This window comes from Xenopus tropicalis, chromosome 9, assembly GCF_000004195.4.
Source record: "Xenopus tropicalis strain Nigerian chromosome 9, UCB_Xtro_10.0, whole genome shotgun sequence".
Classification (NCBI taxonomy): Eukaryota; Metazoa; Chordata; class Amphibia; order Anura; family Pipidae; genus Xenopus; species Xenopus tropicalis.
The window spans coordinates 7503560-7524927 of NC_030685.2; positions in this window are offsets into that span (position 1 = coordinate 7503560).

Consider the following 21368-nt stretch of genomic DNA (forward strand, 5'->3'; position numbering starts at 1 on the left):
AAAGACTCTGACTTCTCTGACGAGAAAAAAGTGTAAATTGAACATAATAAGAATAAAAAACATTCAACTTTTTAAGTCTGCACAAGCGAAAAATGCTTATTGTTACTGTATTCAACTGCATGTATGGGGGGGGGTAATAGGGGATCCAAGGGGCCAGGGGGCTGAACAGCTGCCATATTGGGTTATTTTAGGGTACCTGAGGGGAAAGTGGGTATAGGGGGTTGGGGGTAGGGAGGTGAGGTATCCTAGATCTCGTATGTAACCTTTCATCTATTAATATGTCAAGGAACGTCCCCCATAGGGCTTATTTCAGCAGTTGTGGTCCCTCTAAAATAAAAAAAAAACACTCCTTGAACTTGCACTTTTTGGCATCAATGGCCCCTGCCAGTCTGGTCACAAGAACTGTATGCATGGGGGACCCCTGGATCTACTGTCACCTCAAAGGTGGGGGCAGCTCCAGGTTTCCTACTCTGTTCCCACTAGTGTAAGAATGCCTTATTCTTGAGGGACCTGCCCTGACTGCAGAGTAAAGAGACAATTTGCCCACTTCTAGAAGCCTGAGATATCCTGTAGCCCAGCTGGCAGTGCCGCTTACTTGCCCCCCTGAGCAGGCAGTTGGCATTACTGAGCAACTCCTTGTCCCAGGATTATGGCCTAAGGGCACTTGTGGCGCCCACAGATGGGAACTAAATCAACTCTTCTCAGAAAGTCCCCAAGTCCCAAGAGGTCCCACATATAACCTGGAAGATAGAATGTATTTCTGATTATCTGACATATGAGGTAGGACCTGGCTTCAATGTGTGTAAATACGCCCAGATTCACCTTTATGGCTTTATGTGGGAGGGACAGATAGACTACAAAATCCAAAGGCAAAATTATGGTCCAAACAGTTGGTTTATCTTTCATTCCCCTCTGCTGCCTCCATACAGTATTCCCTATGTACAGGTAGATTCAGGGTAATACCTGCTATTACTGGGAAATAATAGTTCCGTTCTCTTCCAGAGTTCAGGTTTCAGCAATTAGCTAAACATGGCTGATCAACCTTAACGAGCCATTAAAATGGGGTGTAGTCTTGTTACAAGGTTCAGCAATATCTATAATGGAGTGTAAGTTGGGCAGGAACCCAGTGGGCATAACATGAATGGGAAGCCGTGTCCTTCTCTAACACTAAAGGCAAAGTTTGCTGCTGGGCACTATACAACCTTATGTTCCAAGGAATAATATGTTATCTTATGGGGCTCGTTACACATTTTGCTCAGTGGGTTTCAGACCCTTCTGTAGTCTCACCTTCCCTACTTTGATGACCAACATGTTGTTGGGTTCCTTATTCCATAACAAGGTTACAACTGAAACACTGTATATTACTTTAGCTCTGGGTATTTTGCCTGTTCAGAAAGACATCCAAGCATTTCTAAAGGCCATTAAAGGGACAGTATACTCTGTTTTTGGATTTTTACCAGCTAACTGGTTGCTAGGGGCTTATTTACCCTAGCAATTGGGCAGTGGTTGACACGAGAGATGGTAATAGGAACAGTAGAGGTTCTGCATAGGAAGATAAGTGATAAAAAAGCAACAATAACAATAAAACTGGAGCCTCACAGAGCAATAGTTTTTGGCTGCCGGGGTCAGTGACCCCCATTTGACAAATGGAAATTAAAAAACTATAAAAAAAATAAATAATGAAGACCAATTGCAAAGTTGCTAGGAATATGGCATTCTATAAGGGTGAACCACCCCTTCAAGCAACCAGATAGCCACTGAAATTCCAAACTGGAGAGCTGCTAAACAACTAAAAAAAAAAACTACCAAAAATAGCAAATCAATGTCTGCATCATAATAAAAGTTATTTCAAGGTGGGCAACCCCTTTAAGAATCCCATCTCATATAGTCCACCTGTATTGATTCCTTATTGTTAATGTTGCACTAATGCAGCCGCAGGCTACCAGTTATCCAGTTATACAACTGCGCTGCACCAAAAATAATCTCAATAGGAAAGGAATTTGTTTTCCGCTACGTGAAACCAACTGCGCACGCGAGGCAAGCCCCGCCCCTAAAAGACATGAATTCATGGAACGGGCACTTGAGAAACTTTAGAAAATGAAACAATAGGGGTTGAGAATACACCAAAATGCTACGTTTATGTAATAACTGGTAAGCCCACATTCCTGATACTAGAATTAGATATAGCCTTAGACCGAATGGTCATCGACAGAGCCGGAGAGGAGACAGCCATGAACGCAGTCCCTTTAATGCAAACTGTTCTCCTGCTGAACTTGGGTAAGTTTCCCTATAGCCGATAGGTCTGAGCATTATATGCAAACGCCCCATTCTGGATGCCGCCACAGTGGGAAATAGGGGCATGGGAGAAGGTGGAATGGTCATAGAAGACCAGATGGTTGGGTGAGTAAGGGGACACTGGTCCATTGTCTACTTGGAATATTCCTGGTGCCCTAGAAGGTGTGCTACATTTTAAAAAGTTACTACAGGTATGGGACCAGTTATCCAGAATGCTCGGGACCTGGGGTTTTCGGGATATGGGTTTTTTTTTCCATAATTTGGATCTCCTACCTTAACAAGAACATGTAGAACAGTTCTGAATTTAATTTTAGATGACCTCTTACATATCTGAGCCACAACCACCTCCCGCTCCTTTATAGTCCTTGGGCCGTTATCTGGAAACCCATTATCCAGAACATTCCGAATTATGGAATGGCCATCTACCATAGATTCCACATTGTACTTAATCCCAACTGAGATATAATTACCCCTTATTGGGGGCAGAACAGCCCTATTGGGTTTATTTCATGGTTAAATGATTCCCTTTTCTCTGTAATAATAAAACAGTACCTGTACTTGATCCCAACTAAGATATAATTACTCCTTATTGGGGGCAGAACAGCCCTATTGGGTTTATTTCATGGTTAAATGATTCCCTTTTCTCTGTAATAATAAAACAGTACCTGTACTTGAGCCCAACTAAGATATAATTACCCCTTATTGGGAGCAGAACAGCCCTATTGGGTTTATTTAATGGTTAAATGATTCCCTTTTCTCTGTAATAATAAAACAGTACCTGTACTTGATCCCAACTAAGATATAATTACCCCTTATTGGGGGCAGAACAGCCCTATTGGGTTTATTTAATGGTCAAAGGATTCCCTTTTCTCTGTAATAATAAAACAGTACCTGTACTTGATCCCAACTAAGATATAATTACCCCTTATTGGGGCAGAACAGCCCTATTGGGTTTATTTCATGGTTAAATGATTCCCTTTTCTCTGTAATAATAAAACAGTACCTGTACTTGATCCCAACTAAGATATAATTACCCCTTATTGGGGGCAGAACAGCCCTATTGGGTTTATTTCATGGTTAAATGATTCCCTTTTCTCTGTAATAATAAAACAGTATCTGTACTTGATCCCAACTAATATATTTAATCCTTATTGGAACAATCCTATTGGTTTAATTAATGTTTAAATGAGTAGACTTAATGCATGGAGGTCAGAATTACAGAAAGACCCCTTATCCGGAAAACTCCAGGTCCCTTACCTGTATCAACAATTTATTAATGATGATATTATTTGTATTATATTATAAACTTTGCTAATACTTATTCTATTTCCCCAGGCCTCTTTGGGGTTAAAGAAGCTGTAACAGGTAAGTTGGACTTTTAATAAGGAGAGTATTGCAAATTGATTATACCTATTGGATAGTGAGAACGTACAACGTTTCCCCTGCCCAGTGCCCTATGTCTATATATGATATTATACCAAACATCAAACTGAAGTTAACCCTTGCATGGTTTCACTAGAGCACAAATCAAATCAGATTAAAAGCATATGAAGACACTCTCTGTTATATCACTGACAACATTGAATAAAATACCCAACCCATAAAAGCAAAGCAGCGCTAGAGGAAAGGGAGGGGCCCCTCCACATGTGTAAATAATACTCTATAGATGATACAATATACTATGTTATAACATATGTGACAGCATAAATCTCTAACACCTAAACAGGTTGTTCGATGTGTTCCAGGCTATAATAGAATTGCTACAGCATAAAAATTGTCATATTGTTGAACGTTCAGTTAGGTATGTGTCAGTCCAACAAGATGCAGATTATCAATAAATGCTTTTCCCATAAAAATGATCAACGCACCAGTGGCCCCCCTTTAGATTAGAGGAACAGAGCTTCCATTTGAAGCAGCGTAGGGGGTTCCTCACGGTGAGGGCAGTGAGGGGGTTGGGGAATGCCCTGCCGGGGGATGTTGGGTAGGGGGTTTCTCACTGTGAGGGCAGTGAGGTTGGGGAATGCCCTGCCGGGGGATGTTGGGTAGGGGGTTCCTCACGGTGAGGGCAGTGAGGGGGTTGGGGAATGCCCTGCCGGGGGATGTTGGGTAGGGGGTTCCTCACTGTGAGGGCAGTGAGGTTGGGGAATGCCCTGCCGGGGGATGTTGGGTAGGGGGTTCCTCACGGTGAGGGCAGTGAGGTTGGGGAATGCCCTGCCGGGGGATGTTGGGTAGGGGGTTCCTCAAGGGGAGGGCAGTGAGGTTGGGGAATGCCCTGCCGGGGGATGTTGGGTAGGGGGTTCCTCAGGGTGAGGGCAGTGAGGGGGTTGGGGAATGCCCTGCCGGGGGATGTTGGGTAAGGGGTTCCTCACGGTGAGGGCAGTGAGGTTGGGGAATGCCCTGCCGGGGGATGTTGGGTAGGGGGTTCCTCACGGTGAGGGCAGTGAGGTTGGGGAATGCCCTGCCGGGGGATGTTGGGTAGGGGGTTCCTCACGGTGAGGGCAGTGAGGTTGGGGAATGCCCTGCCGGGGGATGTTGGGTAGGGGGTTCCTCAAGGGGAGGGCAGTGAGGTTGGGGAATGCCCTGCCGGGGGATGTTGGGTAGGGGGTTCCTCAGGGTGAGGGCAGTGAGGGGGTTGGGGAATGCCCTGCCGGGGGATGTTGGGTAAGGGGTTCCTCACGGTGAGGGCAGTGAGGTTGGGGAATGCCCTGCCGGGGGATGTTGGGTAGGGGGTTTATCACGGTGAGGGCAGTGAGGTTGGGGAATGCCCTGCCGGGGGATGTTGGGTAGGGGGTTCCTCACGGTGAGGGCAGTGAGGGGGTTGGGGAATGCCCTGCCGGGGGATGTTGGGTATGGGGTTCCTCACGGTGAGGGCAGTGAGGGGGTTGGGGAATGCCCTGCCGGGGGATGTTGGGTAGGGGGTTCCTCACGGTGAGGGCAGTGAGGTTGGGGAATGCCCTGCCGGGGGATGTTGGGTAGGGGGTTTCTCAAGGGGAGGGCAGTGAGGTTGGGGAATGCCCTGCCGGGGGATGTTGGGTAGGGGGTTCCTCAGGGTGAGGGCAGTGAGGGGGTTGGGGAATGCCCTGCCGGGGGATGTTGGGTAGGGGGTTCCTCACGGTGAGGGCAGTGAGGTTGGGGAATGCCCTGCCGGGGGATGTTGGGTAGGGGGTTTATCACGGTGAGGGCAGTGAGGTTGGGGAATGCCCTGCCGGGGGATGTTGGGTAGGGGGTTCCTCATGGTGAGGGCAGTGAGGGGGTTGGGGAATGCCCTGCCGGGGGATGTTGGGTAGGGGGTTCCTCACGGTGAGGGCAGTGAGGGGGTTGGGGAATGCCCTGCCGGGGGATGTTGGGTAGGGGTTCCTCACGGTGAGGGCAGTGAGGTTGGGGAATGCCCTGCCGGGGGATGTTGGGTAGGGGGTTCCTCATGGTGAGGGCAGTGAGGTTGGGGAATGCCCTGCCGGGGGATGTTGGGTAGGGGGTTCCTCACGGTGAGGGCAGTGAGTGGGTTGGGGAATGCCCTGCCGGGGGATGTTGGGTAGGGGGTTCCTCACGGTGAGGGCAGTGAGGGGGTTGGGGAATGCCCTGCCGGGGGATGTTGGGTAGGGGGTTCCTCACGGTGAGGGCAGTGAGGTTGGGGAATGCCCTGCCGGGGGATGTTGGGTAGGGGGTTCCTCAAGGGGAGGGCAGTGAGGTTGGGGAATGCCCTGCCGGGGGATGTTGGGTAGGGGGTTCCTCACGGTGAGGGCAGTGAGGGGGTTGGGGAATGCCCTGCCGGGGGATGTTGGGTAGGGGGTTCCTCACGGTGAGGGCAGTGAGGTTGGGGAATGCCCTGCCGGGGGATGTTGGGTAGGGGGTTCCTCATGGTGAGGGCAGTGAGGTTGGGGAATGCCCTGCCGGGGGATGTTGGGTAGGGGGTTCCTCACGGTGAGGGCAGTGAGTGGGTTGGGGAATGCCCTGCCGGGGGATGTTGGGTAGGGGGTTCCTCACGGTGAGGGCAGTGAGGGGGTTGGGGAATGCCCTGCCGGGGGATGTTGGGTAGGGGGTTCCTCACGGTGAGGGCAGTGAGGGGGTTGGGGAATGCCCTGCCGGGGGATGTTGGGTAGGGGGTTCCTCAGGGTGAGGGCAGTGAGGGGGTTGGGGAATGCCCTGCCGGGGGATGTTGGGTAGGGGGTTCCTCACGGTGAGGGCAGTGAGGGGGTTGGGGAATGCCCTGCCGGGGGATGTTGGGTAGGGGGTTCCTCACGGTGAGGGCAGTGAGGTTGGGGAATGCCCTGCCGGGGGATGTTGGGTAGGGGGTTTCTCAAGGGGAGGGCAGTGAGGTTGGGGAATGCCCTGCCGGGGGATGTTGGGTAGGGGGTTCCTCACGGTGAGGGCAGTGAGGGGGTTGGGGAATGCCCTGCCGGGGGATGTTGGGTAGGGGGTTCCTCACGGTGAGGGCAGTGAGGTTGGGGAATGCCCTGCCGGGGGATGTTGGGTAGGGGGTTTATCACGGTGAGGGCAGTGAGGTTGGGGAATTCCCTGCCGGGGATGTTGGGTAGGGGGTTCCTCATGGTGAGGGCAGTGAGGGGGTTGGGGAATGCCCTGCCAGGGGATGTTGGGTAGGGGGTTCCTCACGGTGAGGGCAGTGAGGTTGGGGAATGCCCTGCCGGGGGATGTTGGGTAGGGGGTTCCTCACGGTGAGGGCAGTGAGGTTGGGGAATTCCCTGCCGGGGGATGTTGGGTAGGGGGTTCCTCACGGTGAGGGCAGTGAGGTTGGGGAATGCCCTGCCGGGGGATGTTGGGGTAGGGGGTTCCTCACGGTGAGGGCAGTGAGTGGGTTGGGGAATGCCCTGCCGGGGGATGTTGGGTAGGGGGTTCCTCACGGTGAGGGCAGTGAGGGGGTTGGGGAATGCCCTGCCGGGGGATGTTGGGTAAGGGGTTCCTCACGGTGAGGGCAGTGAGGGGGTTGGGGAATGCCCTGCCGGGGGATGTTGGGTAGGGGGTTCCTCACGGTGAGGGCAGTGAGGGGGTTGGGGAATGCCCTGCCGGGGGATGTTGGGTAGGGGGTTCCTCACGGTGAGGGCAGTGAGGGGGTTGGGGAATGCCCTGCCGGGGGATGTTGGGTATGGGGTTCCTCACGGTGAGGGCAGTGAGGTTGGGGAATGCCCTGCCGGGGGATGTTGGGTATGGGGTTCCTCACGGTGAGGGCAGTGAGGTTGGGGAATGCCCTGCCGGGGGATGTTGGGTAGGGGGTTCCTCACAGTGAGGGCAGTGGGGTTTCTTTCCAGTTCTTGTACAATTGGCTGATTCCTATTTATGTATTTACACTCAACAAATTGCTTTGTAGTTGTTAAATACCCGTAACACCTGACATTTAAAACTACAAATGAGACGCGCTACTAATCCTGGAAAGGCGGCGGCTTTATGTAACATAAATACCTTAATGCTAGAAGAGACTTTGTTTTTTCTTACTAACTCCAAATGGGTTCCAAGTAGACGAGCCCAAATGTTGATATAAGACAAACCTACCACCCAGTTACAGCCAATAAAATTCAGCGACAGCCAATGAAATTCAGCGACAGCCTACTAGCAGCTTCCTTACATTAAAGTGTACATACACTCCCTTGTAACTTTTGAAGTTGTTACTGCCTTTAAACCAGATGAGCAAAATGGGCAGCCACCTACTGTATAACAGAAAAATTTGCCATTGGCGAAAAATTTGCCGCGGTAAAATTTTCGCTCCTGTCGAAAAATTGCTTTTTAAAAATTACGTGTGTCAAAAAAATTGATTTCGACGTGCGCAAATTTTTATGCAAACTTACATTTTTCACATTTTTCTGAGTTTGCAAATTCTACAAATTTGAGATATTCGAGTTTTTCATACGGAGGAGTTTTTTTGAGTTACAGAGTTCCATATGGGAGTTTATTCGATTTAGAAAAACAAACTCGAAATTCACAAACTCAAAACTTGCTAAATAAGCCCCTAAGGACCAGATTTATCAATTGCCATATTTTTTTGTACTAATAATCCTGATTTTTTTAACTTAAAAAGTGAATTTTTAACAATTTTTTATGCATGAAAACCGCAAATGTAAAAATACGTCATCTAAAAGCTTGCGAGGTGATGTAGAAGCCAATGGGAGCTGTCCTAGGCTTTTTTTTTTTGAGGTCCCTTCACTTTGATTTTTTCTTATTTATTTGGGGAGCTATTAAATTAAAGATCATAAATTTGCCTCTAGGTTTCTACAAAATGAAATTCCCGAGGTTTCGTCCTGAAAAACGATAACTGGAGAATTCTCCCAGAGATGTCATTTTTGACCCTAGGGGTAATAAGAATGAACACTGGGGTAAAGCATCAAAATGGATACAAAATCGAGTGTATGTTGACCCTATTCACAAATAGTGATGAGCAAATTTTTTGGGCAGGCGTGGATTTGCGTCGAATTTGGGAATTTTGCTATTGGTGAATTGTTTTGGGAAACTTCAGTGAAAAAAAAAGTCACGGTCACTTCAAAATAGGCGCAGCCGCATCACAAAAATACACGCGAGTGACAAAAAAAGTTGTGCGATAAATGCATTTTGCGGATTTTTCACCATTTTGCTAATTTTCCTGATTGATTGTTGTCATCAATATTTACACAGGTACTTGGATACTTAAATACTCCTTTGCGTGTCAAGCGGTATTTTCAAACTCAAATTCGAAACTCAAAAAATTCACGAAACGCATTTGTCACGCGAATATTTTTGTCGCCCGCGTCTTTTTTGTTGCATGTGTTGATTTTTTTTGTCGCCCGTGTCTATTTTTTTGTCACCTACGCTTTTTTTACGCGGCCACGCCCTTTTTGACATGACCACGCCTTTATTGATGTGACCATGCCCAATTTGATGAGCAACAAAAAAAATTCCGTGCAACAAATTTTTCCACCGCAAATTTTCATGGAAGTTTCGCGAAACAATTCGCCAATGGCGAAATGCGGAAATTCGCTGCAAATCCATGCCTGCCGAAAAAGTAAGCCCCGAAGGACAAGATTTATCAATTGCCGTATTTTTTCGCGCTAATATTCAGGTTTCTACATAAAGAAATTCCTGATGTTTCTTCCTGAAACGTGATAACTGAAACATACTCCCACAGATGTAATTTTTGACCCTAGGGGTAATAAGATGAACATTAGGGTAAACCATGAAAATGGATACAAAATCGAGTGTATTTTGACCCTATTCACAGAGATACTTGGGTACATACATAGCAATCATCAATGTGCTGCCAAGCCTTCGGCTTCACAAAATGGCAGCCTGAATCTAATGGTAATTCCAGCCATTTGTAATAATAGATGAAAGTGACTGGTGTCTTTAATGAAAAATCTCAGCACTTTGTTTTCCTCTTTATTGCCAGAATGTGGAATGCGCCAACAGTTAACTCGCATCATGGGGGGGCAAAATGCACAGCAAGGAGCGTGGCCTTGGCAGGCAAGGATTCAGGGAAATGATGGAGGCTTATGTGGTGGATCTCTGGTCACAACTAAATGGGTCATCTCTGCCGCTCACTGCTTTAACAGGTGAGTGCATGAAGAATGACGAGTGGGGGCAGTCGCTTTTTGAAGTGTAACTTTTCACCTACCACCGTGAATATGAAGATTTTCATTCATCCAGGTCATGGTATATCTACTTTAAGTAAATCTAGAGCAGCTGGACTTGCCGAATCATTGAAGACGTTTCACTTCTCATCCGAGCAGCTTCTTCAGTTCAACTGACTGGTATGGGAAGCCCTCAGCATATGTACTCTTCCACTAATCCAATCACAATGGCACTTTGTAACTCTTCCACTAATCCAATCACAATGGCACTTTGTAACTCTTCCACTAATCCAATCACAATGGCACTGTGTAACTCTTCCACTAATCCAATCACAATGGCACTTTGTAACTCTTCCACTAATCCAATCACAATGGCACTTTGTAACTCTTCAGAGAGGTGACATCTGAAACTCGCAGAGGTGTGAATGCTGGGGAGTTACTGTGAGAGGATTACCAAAGTATCATGCAACTCATGCAACAGATGTTACTTGTTATAGTTACAGATGTTAGAACAGCATTGTACGTAGCAGACAGATGGTGTCGAAGGCCCCCACCTCTGTTCAAATCTTCATGGTCACCTCTCTGAAGAGTTACAAAGTGCCATTGTGATTGGATTAGTGGAAGAGTATATATGCTGAGGGCTTCCCATACCAGTCAGTTGAACTGAAGAAGCTGCTCGGATGAGTAGTGAAACGTCTTCAATGATTACTTAACAAGTCCAGTTGCTTTAGATTTATTTATACTAGATATTCACACCATTGTGTAAAAAAAAAACACAACCAAACACACCACACATTGTGCTCTATATGTATATGTATGGGCTCAAGACAGGCATGTAGCCCAATGTAAAATGTCACCCAACCCAGTTATACCCCATCACCATTCCCAATTCTGCCCACTTTTTATAAACTTTCTGAACTTTCGGCTTTACAGCCGGGAGAATTTCTTAGGAGAGTGATACAATTTTTACTCTGTAAGTAGCCCTGTGTGTTAGTAAAATGAGAAAGCAATCAGTCAGTCAAGAAAGTGACCTTCTGTTCTAGCTCCACCAGTGTAAAGTTATGGGAAATTCTGCCCGCTTTTCTTCTCAATAACCTTTTTTTTCCTGTTTCAGTTCAAACCCACCTTCATTCTACACGGTTTATCTTGGGTCCTACCAGACAAGTGTGCCAAATGCCAATGAGGTTCCAATGACAGTCAAACGATTTATGAATCACCCTAATTACACTTCACCTGATAAAGGTTTTGATATTGCCCTTGTGGAACTCAGCAGTGATGTGAATTACACACTCTACATCCAACCAGTTTGTCTTCCATCCATTGGGGTGTCTTTACTGACCGGCCTACAGTGCTGGGTGACTGGCTGGGGAAATATCGCAAGTAATGGTGAGTAGCCCAAACTGAGTATAAAAAATATGAAATCTTAGTACCAAAGGACTTGTTGAAATGCCGTAGAAGTCAATGGAAGGTTGCCACTGCTCCTGTGATTTGTTGGCTTAACACAATTGTGGCTAAACCAATATAAAAATTGTTTACAAAAATGCTCAGAATCGCAAAAAATAGAATTGCTATTGCAGGAAAAGATACAATTTTTGATTAAATTAGATTTTTGATGAATTTACCCCAAGACGAAGAATCACAAAAACGTGCAAAGCATTCTGGGTATTGAAGTCTGTGCTGAAGGGAGCGAACTGCTACACTGTATGTAGGCCGTCAAACAAGAAAGACGAAGGACAGATAGATGTTACTTTTTAATTAGTAATTACATTTACAAAAACTTTAATATCGAAAATCAAAAATTGTAATTATTTATCAAAAGATTATTTAGAATTACCTTTTCTTTCTTTGTACATTTGTTTTTCTCGTTTGGGTGGAAAAGATGATGAGCTGAAGAGGGACGGACAATGTTTCCTCGGCTCCTGCCAGAGGACTATCAGTTCTAAAGGTCCTTTTTCTAACTACAGCTGCTGCCGCCTGGAGCACCATTATGTGCCTGGTCAATGGCAGTCAGTCAGCAGCCAATCCGCTCTTTGGGCACCCTAAGGAAAGCTCTATGTTCCTGCAAGGTAGACACTACAGCGACAGTAAACCCCAAACCAATAAAATGCCTAGGGCCTCATTGTATCCAAATCAACCTCTTCCAGAGTGGAGAGATGTAGCAATATGTAGGCCAAATGGTCCTTCTTGTCCTACAAAGTATCTTGCTATATTATCACTATACAGGTATAGGACCCATTATCCAGAATGCTCGGGACCAAGGGTATTCCAAATAAGGGGTCTTTCCATAATTTGGATCTCCATACCTTAAGTCTACTAAAAAATCAATAAAACATTAATTAAACCCATTAGGATTGTTTTGCATCAAATAAGGATTATTTATATCTTAGTTGGGATCAAGTACAGGTACTGTTTTATTATTACAGAGAAAAGGGAATCATTTAACCATTAAATAAACCCAATAGGGCTGTTCTGCCCCAATAAGGGGTAATTATATCTTAGTTGGGATCAAGTACAGGTACTGTTTTATTATTACAGAGAAAAGGGAATCATTTAACCATGAAATAAACCCAATAGGGCTGTTCTGCCCCAATAAGGGGTAATTATATCTTAGTTGGGATCAAGTACAGGTACTGTTTTATTATTACAGAGAAAAGGGAATCATTTAACCATTAAATAAACCCAATAGGGCTGTTCTGCCCCAATAAGGGGTAATTATATCTTAGTTGGGATCAAGTACAGGTACTGTTTTATTATTACAGAGAAAAGGGAATCATTTAACCATGAAATAAACCCAATAGGGCTGTTCTGCCCCAATAAGGGGTAATTATATCTTAGTTGGGATCAAGTACAGGTAATGTTTTATTATTACAGAGAAAAGGGAATCATTTAACCATGAAATAAACCCAATAGGGCTGTTCTGCCCCCAATAAGGGGTAATTATATCTTAGTTGGGATCAAGTACAGGTACTGTTTTATTACAGAGAAAAAAGGAAATCAGTTTTAAAATTCTGAATTATTTGATTAAAATGGAGTCTATGGGAGACAGGCTTTCCGTAATTCAGAGCTTTTTGGATACCGGGTTTCTGGATAAGAGATCCCATACCTGTACTGGTCTTTTTCTTTGGGTATTGGGCAATTTTATAACTGAGCGTTTTTACTCACAGTCAGCCTTCCAGAACCCAACACCCTTCAGGAACTTGCAGTGCCTCTGATTGATAACCAGCAGTGCAACACTTTACTTCAGACTCCATCTTCGACAGGCCAAAGTAGCTCATTTGTGATTTTAAATGATATGTTATGTGCCGGCTACATCGATGGTAGTAAAGACTCCTGCCAGGTGGGTATTGTATTTGAAGGACGGAAAAGGTTATATTGCTTAATTAATTCTATGTGGCAGAAATATTGCATGGCGCCACCTTTTGCCAAATGAGTGAACTACCAATGGGTTATGGAACAGGAATGTGAATCAGTTTTTGATTTGGGATGAAGGCTGGGGACCCTAGGAACCGTTTGGAAGGGTGATATTATGACAGTATTTGTTGAATCTCTAACCTTCTGAAGAACATAGAGGCCCCAAAAAAGCCTTAAACCAATGCTGAACCGTAACATTAGGAAATGTTTAGTTCAAGTTGAGGTACAAATAACCTGTTTTGTTACACACAACTTCTATTCTTTACTTGAATGTTTTCCCAGTTCTAATCCCTTTTGTTTTGTATTACAGGGTGACTCTGGGGGGCCTTTGGTTTGTACTCAGAACAGTCGCTGGTATTTGGTTGGGGCTGTGAGTTTTGGAGAGGGGTGTGGACAGCCCAACCGCCCCGGAGTGTATACCCGGCTGACTACATATTATGATTGGATTCTATCATATGCTCCTGAGGTCTCGGCCAATATTCTAAATGTATCTTTCTCAGGCCCATTTATTTCTCTCTATAGTGGAGTCGTAACCACGACCATGACCAGCAGTGTTACTGTCTGTACGTGCCCATAATGGCTGTATATAGTCAGCTCCAGAATGTAAGTCAGGCCCAACACTGATATAGAGTAGATGGTCAGCAATACTGTTTGGGTTACACCAAGCATTGGCGATCTCTTGCCCTGCCCCCGAATATATCTTGCTACCTGGTAATAATGCATTCAAACCACCTCAAGTGTTTTAGTCTATGGTAATAATACCTCCCCAACCTTCATAGCTCTAGTACCTGATAATAAGATAACACAAAACACCCAATGGGTGGGTATATGGTAGTAATACCTCCCCAACCTTCATAGCTCCAGTACCTGATAATAAGATAACACAAAACACCCAATGGGTGGGTATATGGTAGTAATACCTCCCCAACCTTCATAGCTCCAGTACCTGATAATAAGATGACACAAAACACCCAATGGGTAGTAATAATAATATTCATGGTGCAGTTCCAACTATTGTTGTGTTCACCTTCTTCTTTACATGGCTCGTTCTTTTGCTGACCTGGTTATGAAGGTTCTGATCATTTTGGGTTCTCATGTGTCCAGGATATTTATAAATATCTGTTGATTGGGGAGTAAATGGTGGTTGGCACTGATTTATAGTGGGCCAGTGTTCATTAATAACTAAATACACATTATATTGATACTCAGGAACATTGACCAAACCTATGGAAGGGGTTGTAAACCCAACTGCAACACTGTTCACTGCACCTCCTTAGTTATCTATAGAATTTTCCAAAAAATATCATTATTAATGCGATAAAATTCACCAGCGAGAATCCTACTGACCAAAAACTTAATTATAAATGCAAGAGAAGTGACCAATGAGAATGCTGATTCCCAGCACTGTGTCAGGCCCCTTGCTGGTACCTTACATATAGAGATAATGATGTCATTTTCCCGTCATTATATGGCACAGGAATCAGACATGGGGATAAAGGGACAGACTTGTTCAGTGCTGGGAAACTGTGCTTAATGCTCCCAACTCCAATTGCAGGAACAGAGAACAGGGAGCCAGATTTATACAGATCAGCTGGGATTCTCATTGGAGGATTCTTTTGCATTTCAATGCTGCCAATGCGGGCCCTAGAGAGCTGGGAAAGTTTTATTGTGCAATATTGCTCTCCCCTGCCCACAGCTGTCCCTCCCCTGACGCGTTTCACTTACATGCAATCAGGGGGAGGATGTCGGGCAGTGGCTGGGACTGTGGCGGAATCTTGGGCGAATCCCAACCCGAATCCTGGATTCAGCGCATCCCTAGGTTGAAGTATCGGCGCATTTAGGGTCCTGCACCCATTAACCAGCCTATGGCACTCAGAGTTATTGGAGAGGAAAGTCAGTTCGTTAGTTATACTGTATGTTCTGTTCCTGGGGATAATGTTTAATTTGGCAAACGAGACAATTCCTTATCCGAGGATCAGCTGAACAAGCACAAACATATCCGCTTGGCATCACATGACTCAGGCAACCAATGGCACAACCCCAAAGGTCTGGGGAAGCAAAACACTGATTGGTGCCAACAACGCCTTTGGCTGAGAATGTCAAGTAATCCAGGAAATGTATCAAACCTGAGTAATTAATTAATTTAAAGGTAAACAAACCCTTTTACTTTTAGTATGATATAGAGAGTGCTATTGCAATTTGCAATTGGTCTTCATTTTTTATTATTTGCGGCTTTTGAATGATGTGGCTTTTTGTTCAGCGGCTCTCCTGTTTGGAATTTCAGCAGCTATCTGGTTGCTAGGGTCTAATTTAACCGAGCAACCAGACAGTGGTTTGAAAGCGACACTGGAATATGAATAGGAGAGAGGGATAAATAAAGGATAAATAGAAAGATAAGAAATAAAAAGTAACAATGATAGCAGAGCAACAGTTTTTTAGCTGCCGGGGTAAGTGACCCCCCATTTGAAAGCTGCAAAGAGTTAGAAGATGAAGGCAAATAATTCAAAAACTATAAAAAACGAAGACCAATTGAAAGGTTGCTTATAATTGGCCATTCTATAACACAATTATTTCATTTTTTGTTCAGCAACTCTCCCATTTGGAATTGAAGCAGTTATCTGGTTGCTAGGGTCCAAATTATCTTAGCAACCAGGGAGTGGCTTGAATGAGACACTGGAATATGAAAAGGAGAGGGTCTAAATAGAAAGTATTAAAAAGTAACAATAACATTGTAGCCTCACAGAGCAATAGTTTTTGAGTGCCGGGGTCAGTGACCCCCATTTGAAAATAGGCAGACGTAAAAGGCAAATAATTCAAAAACGATAAAAAAATATATATATAATTATAATAATATATAATAAATAAATAAATATTATATGTAATAATATATAATAAAGACCAATTGAAAAGTTGCTTAAAATTAGCCATTCTATAACATACTAAAAGTAAACTCAAAGGTGAACCGTCCCTTTACGTCTCCTCCAATAATTGAGCCCTTGACTAAAGATAGCAGCCCAATCATGTTCTCCATATGGTTCCCCATAAAAATACACCCTTCAAGGTTTCCCAATGTGTTTTGATTGGTCATGTCTTAAGTGGTTTATAAATAAATATTCCAGTACCACACAAATGCTTGTATTTGATGGTTCCATCTAGTGGTGAAGGTGGGAATTACCCCATTACATTAGAGTAGCTCTATTACATGTCTATGTTATGCTATAGATGTGCATATGGTTCCCCTTCCTGATACCTACGAATTATCTATTCATTGTGTGTGATTGGTCCATGCATTTAGTGATGTATTATCTTCTAGGTACATGTTTTTATGCTGATTGTGCCTTTAGAATGTCCCATTTACATCAATAAAATAATTCAAATACACTAAATTTCCCTCTTTAACCAAGTTTTTCAATCTGTAATCAAGTTTTGAGGGTGCTATAAGGAATGTTAAGATTCCGTTGTTATGGGTGAACCTTATCCTCGTTTTCTGATTCTTATTCCATAATTTTTTCTTTTGGTTTCATGAAATCCCCAACATTATCCTTTTGAATGCACATGTTGCTTTTTTAAACTTTTATCCTGTTCCTAAGTAAAGGTGGCCATACGCTGAAAGATCCACTCGTTTGGGGAGGTGGCCAAAGAAGTTGAGCTTTCACCAATATGGCAGCCTTGAGGTTGGCAATATTTGATATATCCATCGGGCCTGACGATTGGTTCCCATTGACAGGGTACTGGCTGTCGGGATAAGGGACGCACCAATGAGGCGCTCTTTGTCCTGAAGGGATTCTTAAACTTGTCCAATCAACATCTGCCCAATTTTTGGCCATATATCAGTTGTATAGGGCCATCTGAGGGCCCCAATATCTGGGCCATCTGAGGGCCGCCTATTTAGGCCAATAAGCTAAAGACTCTGTCTTTTGGCAGCTTTTACCACCCTACCTATGGCCATATTAAATACTGATAACCTATAGCCGTTAACATAACAAAATGGCTGACTTTTATTGCCAAGAAGTCCCACTTCAGATGACAACGTGTTGAGAGGATTTGAAGGTATTATTGAACAGTGACTATTGTTTTATAATTGTATAAATACATTTATTATTCATTTTATAACAAATACTGGCCCTAGGAAGATGTATAAACTAAGAATCTAGGATTTGCTTGTTGGAGAAGGCCACGTTGAGGTGTTTGGTGTTAAAATGAAATATCACGTTATAATGAGGACACAAGGGGAGGCCGCTTTTGGAAGCTCTAATGGAACCAGTCAAGATAAAATATCAATCCCTTTTAAATGGGGTGTGATGGGATGTGTTGGGATGTGTAATGTGATTTGTGGACTGGCCAGAATGACCAAGGCATTGCTAAAGACCAAAATGAAGTTGAAGTCTAAGGCCTCCTTACTTAACCTGCACTTAACTCAGCAATGCCACCAGTGCTTGGGGAGAGAAGGCAGAAGTATTTTACCACCAAGCTTACCATGTATAACCATCACAACTTATTCTAACAATTATTTGTACAACAAACATTATACAGTAAAGGAGCAATGCCAACGTAAAGCCCAAAGTCTGTTTCCTGTCTTACTTGCCAAAACCCAGTCCAAGGCTGACCACCTCCACCCAAGCTTAAGGTGGCCATACACCTCGCCAAGCGAGCGGATCTTCTCCCGATATCGGGCTAATTCGGTCGCTTGGCCCTGGGGCCAGACAGTCAAATTAAAACGATGGGTATAGGCGTTGGTTGGTTCGGGGACCGCATCTGACTAACCGATCTGACTGACTGATCTGACTCATTTTTAAACTTGCCTGATCGATATCTGACTGATTTCAGGCCAGATGTCGGTCGGGCAGGCCCATCATTAGTGCCCATACATGGGCCGATAAGCAGCCGAATCAGTCTAAGGGACCGATATCAGCAGCTGGAATCGGCCTGTGTATGGCCACCTTTACCCAGTTACCCACTTACCTTGTCAACTACCTATAGAGGCGCATTAAAAAAAAAAATCAATATTGCAGTTTATATTGAAAAAGTGAAATGTTATAAAGCGAAGAAGAGAAATAGCGGAATTGAAAAGCGGAACAATGGGAATTTTTCACGCTACAATTGTGATGTTATAACCAACATGCAATGCTTTCAAAATAGCCTCACAGTCTCTCCATTGTTTGTATATCAAGTCCAACTTTCCAAATTAAACCAGCGCCTACGGATAGAGAGATTAAATATAGTGTAGTATTATGTTTACATGTTTACGTAAACCTTAAGAATTTATTTAGGTGCAGTTTCCCTTTAAAGAGGATTGATATAGCAGAAAAGGGATTCCACGTGTTCTAGATCAGCAGTCCACTCTCTTGTGGTTATAACCTTCACCTGGGAGATAGTAAGATTGCCTACATACAGACCTCTTGTAAGCTTATAACTAATAAAATAAATTAGTATTGCACTCACGTTTGATTAGGGTTTAAAAGCAGTCACAACAAGTCGCAGTGCGTGCAAGTGTATCAGGTTGCACCCAAACGTTTACATAATGCTGAGCTTGTTAGTAGCGCGGAACAATATCCAACTTTCTAAAGGTGACTACAAAGTCAAGGACTTGAATGAATTCAGCGGAAGGCAAACAAAGACCCCTAGCAGGCATCAACAGTTATGTTTTCTTATAGACAAAGAGGCGTCCAATGACAATGGGGTGTCTGAACCCAAGAAGCACCTCCTTACGGAGTTAATGCGAGGGGAAAGAAACCACTTGCCTAGTATTTAACACATGTTATTGAGCAATGATTTTTTGTTATTTCATGTGAATGGTCACAGCCAGTTTGTTTTTGGCTGAACCAGTAAATGACTATTGTATCTGCTGAAACAACAATGGATTCGAGCACAACACGTTTTTCTTCTATATAATACTCGATTCCTTGAATAAGATAAGAAACAATTCCTTGAGCAATGCAGAGAAACCATTACAATCACGTTCACCTTCTGGCCCCGTAAAGGTTATAAAGAGTGAATCATGGGGATTTCATAAGCCGTTTCTAGTTAGATAAGATTTTAAACATAGACCCGAGCCAATCCCATGGTTTTTTCATTGTACTGGAGGGATTAGGTCATATAAAAATGACATGTACAAATAACAAATGCAGAAGGTAAGAATTAAGCTCAGGTTTGTCCGGCTGAACAGGAAAACGTGACAGGTTTGAGTTGTAATATGAGTTTCTATCCACAACACTACAGGGCTCTTCGTGGAAAGTGGAATCCAGGGTTGGACCTGCCAGAGTACCCAAGGAACTCCCAGTGGGCAAGGTCCTATTGGGCCCCAGTCTTGGAAAATCCCTATTAGTCATTTTTTTATTTTTACCATAAGCCAATAGAATGTCAATGTCTCCATCTAATTTTGGTTAAAGTTGGCCTTAAATATCAGGTTTTCTGGTGGCCCAAGGAGGCCTAGTCCAACACTGCCTAAAATGGTCCAGGGAGTAGCACTAATAACAGCACACCTAGGGTTGCCACTAGGGATGCACCGAACCCAGTTTTTTGAGTTTGGCCGAACCCCAGAATCCATCCTGATAATAATTAGGATCTGGAAATGTTAAAAATAACCATGCTTGCCATGAAAAACTTTTCCCCCCTAACATTTAACCCTTCCAAATGCTAATTAGCATATGCTAATTTATGCTAATTTGGATTCGGTTCGGCCAGGACCATGGACTCACCGAAACCAAACCCTGCCAAAAAAGGCCGAATCCTGGCCGAATTATTGAACCGAATCCTGGATTTGGTGCATCCCTAGTCGCCACCCATCCAGTCATGGCATGGAAAGCCCGGTTTTTGGGAGGGCTGTTCAGGCCAAAACTGCCTTCCCACTTTTTCTAATTTGAAAAACCAGGCAGGACCTTCCTCCTATCAATGATCACTGTACCATAGCCACGCCTCCATGATGTCACAGCCTGCCCGGTTTTCGTGAGGGGGAAAGATGGCCACCCTAACCCCACTCCCAACTTCTGTTGTTTCTCAACCCTTATGACCCTCTGGGGCTTCATGTATGTGCAGTATAGTCCAACGTCTGATTTTTTTCTATATTACAAATGCTCACAGTATTATATTCTTCACAGGAGGCTGTCTGACATAAAGGCACCCCCAGCAATGTATACTTTTCTTGTCATCTTAAAAGAAAACAACACGCCCAAACAATGTCGGTCTCTATATAAATATATCACATAAACAGCTCATATGTAAAACCCTGCTTCATCTAAATAAACCATTTTCATATTTTTTTTAGCAGTATGTGCCATTGGGTAATCCTAAATAGGAAACTATTTTAAGTACTAAGGGCCGCCCCCTGGGATCATAGGATTCACTGTGCACACAAACAAGCCAAGGCACACATACATGCTAGGCCCCATCAGCCAATGAAATGGGCAGAGTTCTGCCTTTTGCTCCCACACTACTTCCTGTTACAGTTAGAGCTGCATCACTTCCTGTCAGCTGATCTCTGAGGGAGCACACAGCCCATCACTAAATGGCGGCTCAAGGGAAAGGCTGTAAAAGGGCAATATTTACTGATATATATATATTCCAGTTTGGTGAGATTCTTTTTTTTCTCATTTTATATTTTAACTGTGTTGTCCTTTGGGATATCTGAGGGTTTTCAATTCTCCGTGCCAGAACTGACCATAGGAGTAAGGCTGGTTGGAAGAAGCCTATGTGTAAGTATAAGCGGAAGGTTGAGGGATTCTCATTGGAGGATTCTTTTGCATTTCAATGCTGCCAATGCGGGCCCTAGAGAGCTGGGAAAGTTTTATTGTGCAATATTGCTTTAAGAATACAACCCTGATGTTGCTGGACTACAGCTCCCAGCATGTCTCACCCTTCATTATATGTTACATTGTTCCAATGAGAATCCCAGCTGATCTGTATAAATCTGGCTCCCTGTTCTCTGTTCCTGCAATTGGAGTTGGGAGCATTAAGCACAGTTTCCCAGCACTGAACAAGTCTGTCCCTTTATCCCCATGTCTGATTCCTGTGCCATATAATGACGGGAAAATGACATCATTATCTCTATATGTAAGGTACCAGCAAGGGGCCTGACACAGTGCTGGGAATCAGCAGTCTCATTGGTCACTTCTC